Source organism: Helianthus annuus, chromosome 12, assembly GCF_002127325.2.
Source record: "Helianthus annuus cultivar XRQ/B chromosome 12, HanXRQr2.0-SUNRISE, whole genome shotgun sequence".
Lineage (NCBI taxonomy): Eukaryota > Viridiplantae > Streptophyta > Magnoliopsida > Asterales > Asteraceae > Helianthus > Helianthus annuus.
Window position 1 is genome coordinate 78140890 of NC_035444.2, and position 5824 is coordinate 78146713.

General features: G+C 43.3%; 1 non-coding gene across 1 annotated transcript; it reads left to right on the plus strand.

The window, feature by feature from the left end:
- The first annotated feature begins 2384 nt into the window (after positions 1 to 2384).
- On the plus strand, positions 2385 to 2490 carry LOC118485267. The gene has a single exon (XR_004875572.1). It is a non-coding gene; the product is annotated as a small nucleolar RNA R71 (small nucleolar RNA).
- Positions 2491 to 5824: the final 3334 nt, after the last annotated feature.

Sequence of the window (5824 nt, forward strand, 5' to 3'; positions counted from 1 at the left end):
CTTATGTTGGTTCTTTTTATCACAACGCTGTCGGTTGTAAATTTGTAAAAATATAACCTTGTTAGAACTTGAAATTCCCAAATTAAACCTAGACAAGTGAAAAGAAATTGAAATTTTTGAAATTTTTTTTTGGGGTGATTAGCGGTTCCAATAGAGTTTCGTGTAAGGCTTGTTAATTAGGACTTGTAAGATTCAAGGTTTTAGCATTCCCCCCACGCTTAAATTACACATTGTCCTCAATGTGTCCCAAAAATAAGGTTTTAGGTTGATTGAATGTGTAAAAGGGTGTTAAAAAGCAAAATGTTGTGTTACTGGTCGCCTGGACACGACCCCGTGGTGTCCGGGCACGGCCCCGTGTTCAGGTGCCAGTAACAAGATTTAGTAAAGAGAAACAGAAGCCTGGACACGGGGGCGTGTTCAGTGAGCACGCCCTGTGTCCAGTTACCTGAACTGGGCATTTTCTACAGACTGTGCAGCACAGGGTCGTGTTGAGTGGACACGGCCCGTGCCGAACTTGCTGTAATGAAGAAATTTTGTCGGGAAGCTCTGTTTTTGTGCATGGGGTGATGTTTCTCGTTTCCCTTGTCATCCTTCACCATCCCGAGTGTGTTTTATTCCTGAAAATTAAAATTAAACTAAAAATTAATCTAAGCTGAACTAAGGATAGTTCCGCGGAATGCCTCCGTGGTGCGCCACGTTTATAAGGGTCCTTGGCTAGACCTAAAGTCTGGTCACATGTTATCTGAGCGGGATGTTTTGCATCCCATGTTGCACCGTTGGAGAGCATCATCCAAACTCGAATAAATGACCTTCATGTAGTTGACCGGGTCATCATCCTCTACTCTCTTTCCAACCCCAAACTTCACTTCCTTTTCCCCAAACTTCAATGTAAGTGTCCCGTCATTCATGTCTACCACTACTTTTGCAGTGGCTAGAAATGGCCTCCCTAGTATGAGGGGGACTTCGGTGTCCTCTTCCATATCTAGTATGACAAAGTCGGCTGGGTAGACGAAATTGTCGACTTTGACCAATAGATTTCCAGCGACACCTTGCGGGTATTTGACGGATCTGTCCGCAAGTTGTATACTCATCTTGGTAGGGCTTGTTTTCCCTAGGCTGAGTCGTTTGACCATTGATGCAGGCATGAGGTTAATGCTAGCCCCAAGGTCGGCTAGTGCATTACGAACGGGGGATTCCCCGATCACGCAAGGGATCGTGAAGCTTCCAGAATCAATCTTCTTTTGTGGGTATTTGTTGAGTACAAGGGCGGAGCATTCTTCGCCTAAGTTAACTAATTGCAATGATTCAATTTTCCTTTTATGAGTGAGGAAGTCCCTCATGAATTTTGAGTATTTAGGCATTTGAGTTAGGACTTCGATAAATGGAATATTAACATGCAATTGTTTTAGTAAATTTTCGATTTTTGCGAATTGCTCATTGGTCTTTTGGCGAATTAACCTACCGGGGTATGGGACCAGAGGAATCTTAGTGGGCTCTTGTACCGGTGGGGAAACCCTTTCTTGCTGTTGCGTAGGTGGAGCCGCGGGTTGGCTTCTTTCCGTCGGTGCAGGGTGGGTTTCTTCGGAGCCTACAATACGGTTTCTCAAAGATATGAGATGTACTTGTGCCTTTGGGTTGGTTTCGGTATTGCTTGGTAACGCGCCTTGTGGCCTCTTGGAGAAATTTTGAGCTATTTGATTTAATTGTTTTCAATGTTTTGTATACTAGCTTGTTGATTTCTATAATTCGATTCCAATTGTTGAAATCAATCCGAGTTTTTCTTTTCAGTGTCGGAGATTAGGCGAGACACAGTGTCTTCAAGCCTTTCTCTTCTACTTTGTTGCCGAGGGAAACTTTGTGACTCATTTCTTGGTTGTTGAAAGTTTGTTCGTTGGTTTAGGTTTTGTTGGTTACTACTATTGCCGGGTTCTCTCCAACCAAGGTTAGGGTGGTTACGCCATCCTTGGTTGTAGGTCCCCGTTGGAGGACCCGACGGCCTAGGTCTGTTGTCAATGTAGTTTACCGATTCTGGTTGATCACCTGTTTCTTTCATACAACTCCAATTTTCATGCGGCCCACCACACCCTTCACAAGCCATAACCGAGACCGTTTTTATCATTTCTAACTTTTTGATTTTTGAAGACAGTGCCTCTATTTGGGCTTGTAAAGAAGTGCTTTCATCAACCTTATGGGCGCCCGGGGCAATAGTTTTATTGCCTCGGGGAGTGTGCCACTGAAAATTGGTTTGAGCAATTTCCTCAATTTGATTGTATATTTCATGTGGGCGTCCATTACCTAAAAGTCCCTCAGAGCTAGAGTCAAGTGTTTGTCTTGTGTGTGGCAACAACCTATTGTAGAAAGTGGATACTTGTTGCCATACTGCAAGACCGTGATGAGGACACTTTCACAATAGCTCCTTGAACCTTTCCAAGTTTCATATAAGGATTCCCCATCCTCTTGTGAATATGTATTAATTTCAGTCATTAATTTAGCCATTTTAGCGGGAGGGAAATACTTATATAGAAACTTTTGGGCTAGTTCATCCCAGGTGTTTACCGTGCCAACTGGGAGGGCATTGAGCCAAGCCTTTGCTCGGTCCTTTGGTGAAAATGGAAACATTCGAAGGCGGATGGCGTTGTTTGATGCTCCATTGATCCGAAAGGTATCACATATTTCTAAGAAAGTAGTAATATGTAGATGGGGATCCTCGTCCGCAAGCCCATGGAAGGTTGCGGAGTTTTGAAGCATTTGTATCAAATGTGGCCAAAGTTCGAAGTTGTTAGCTTCGACATTCGGTGCATTGATAGCGGCGCCGAGATTAGCTACGGTGGGTCGTAGGTAATCCATGAGGGTACGTTGATCTGCCATTGGAAGTGGGTCCCCCGAGACTTTCTCTTGGTTTTTAGCTTTGAGTCTTTTTCTGAGAAAGCGTTCGGGTTCTTCTAGAGGTTCTTTTATGTCGCTACAAGAACTGGAGCTCATACAATATGTAGAAAATTCAGATGTGGCTCCTGGGTTCCAAGTCCTGCAGTGAAAACAGAAAAGAATATTGGTCAGAAGGTTCACCACGGCCCCGTGCTCAGTGAACACGGCCCGTGGTCGGAGATACAGTGATTGTTTTCCGGATCCCTGTTACTGGGGAATTGGACACGGCCCCGTGTTGCACCGACACGGCCCCGTGCTCAACTCTCTGTAACTCGGAAAATAAAAACTGCCAGTAATAACGCTGGGCACGGCCCGTGTCCGACCAGGCACGGCCCGTGCTGAGCCCTGCAGAATCTGAAAAATGAAGAAAATCCTAAAAAAATAAAATAAAATAAAATAAATTGATTAGGCCGCTGATTCCTAACTTTCTTAAAATCCTTGTGTCCCCGGCAACGGCGCCAAAAACTTGATGCGTGTTAGTGTGTATATGTTTTAGGTATATATTTTAAGCCCTTTTTACACTTTTCTAGCCAAGTTTTAAATTTATAAACACGATATTCACTAACACTAAACACACATATGGGCAAGTGCACCCATCTTGGACGTAGTATAGTGTTGGTAAGATACCGAGGTCGTCCAAGGACACAAGAGCTTTTAGTACCGGTTTATCCTCAACGTCTAATCAAATCAAAAATTAGAAAAAAGGTTTTTAAACTAGAAAAAATAAAACTAACTAAAATGCTAAAAAAAAAATAAAAAAAAACAGATAGACAAGATGAATCACTTGGATCCGACTCGTGTGTAGTATAACCTTTGATTATTTTCGCACTTTTGCACTTGTTTAAGCGATTATCCTAGTTATTGTAGTAGACCCCTCTTTTGAAGGTGACATTACCCTCAACCCAGTAGTTTGAGTCGGCAATGATACAATCCTAAAGGGTCGGATTATTGAAAGATAATTAATTTAGTTATTAATGCATAATGTGGTAGGCCCCTCTTTTGAAGGTGACGTTACCCTCGGCTAAGTAGTCTGAGTCAGCAGGGATACAGTCCTAAGTAGCCGGGTTAAAGTTTTAATAGTAGTTTAACTTATGAGGGGATCAAAGAGTTTGGACCCCCGCCATCCAATACCGGTGGGTATTGAAGGAGGTCCTACTAAATTTGACCCAGGTCCTTTGCAGGATCTATACACTGAACAATGGCAAGACTCTTACCAAACCGTTCCCTTAACCCTCGACCAGGTAGCCAACATACCTCCATATAGACCATGGAGATATGAATGGTGAAAATCTTTTATTTTATAAAGACAGTAAAGTAATGCCAAGACACCACGGACAAACGATAAGGAAGAATCGCCTTCAACATAAGAAACTAGTAATTAAAGTCATTAATACATAACCAATTATAAAGTGCAAAAGATTAAAAATAAAAAGTATTACACTAAACACTTGTCTTCACCAAGTGATGTAAGAGACTTAGGCAAACATGGCCTTTGATTGTCAAGAACTCTTACCATCAATCTTGGATCCCGAGACGACTCACACACTCTATGATGGACAATGGATGATGGTGGTGGATGATGGTGTTGTGATGGTGGTGGGTGGTGGGTGAAGTGTGAGAGATATGGTGTGCCAAAGTATGAGTTGCAAGAGCTCCAAGCACTCCTATTTATAGGCTGAACAGAAGCACGAACACGGCCCCGTGTCCATTGGACACAGCCCCGTGTCCATCCTCCTCTCTTTCTTCATTAAATGCAGTTTGTCTGCATTAGTTGACCACGCCCACATGTCCGCTGAGCACGACTCCGTGTGCAGAAGCATATCTGTACTATCAAGATTTGCCTGGATTCCGCGAATCTTATAGTTGACCACGGCCCCATGTCCGCTGAGCACGGCCCCGTTGTGGGTGATGGATGCTTCTACAACTTTGTCTTTTCTGCTGACACTGAGCACGGAGCGTGTTCAGTCTTCTGTCTTCTTGTTTTGCTTGGGAAGATGCTGCAGGGAGGTCAGGCATGCCACGTTTGCTCCTTTTCTTGTATTTATGTTAGATTTAGCTGCCTTTTGCTTCTTTTGTTTATTTGAGCTCATTTAATCCTAAAAATACAAAAGGAAGACAAAAGCACTCTTTTTTCCAACATTAGTACTAAAAAAGGGTTAGTTTTATGCCATAATTGATGTAATTTATATGTCGCATTTTGTGCACATCAACACTTTCTTTCAATCAGGGAAACTGACAAGTCTTCACGAGCTGTGAATGTACCTCTGAGAGAGGCGGTTTTAGGCACGAGGTGCCAACTCCTGTTACCTTTGAGTTTGATCCATACCTGATTTACGACAGGCAGTATACAAACTCTTGGCTCACATATAGACATGAGCATTACTCAGCATCATAGGACAAACGGTTAGAGTCAGCGAACCCTTGAAGACATGCTGCGAGCATGTGTGTGAATAACTTAGTAAAAATTTGAAAGGACACCTACCTATGGTTGACTTTACTGCAACAGCTACCATTCTAGTATTCAGGCAGCTCTGGTTGGAGCATTGCATGGACGATAATGCCAATCTCATTGTTGGACTAAGGAGGGTGACAACCTAATCACAGATCCAGGATTTGTACTCAAACCTCTTGGGATGATTGTTTAGATTGGAAACCGTTTAGCAACAACACGTGACCATCAGGGAAGCTGATAAGCTTAGGAAACACTGGGAGTTCGCTCTGGGCGAACGTATCATAATCGAAAGCCTCACCCTGGGAGGGTGCGGTACGCTATGGGAAATGTGGCAAGCTTAGTTTGCGGTACGCTGGGACATTTGGATTTCTGGAACGGATCGGTGATGTGACTCACAAACTCGAGTTACCTGATGAATTGGGTAACGGTCACAATGCCATTTATGCC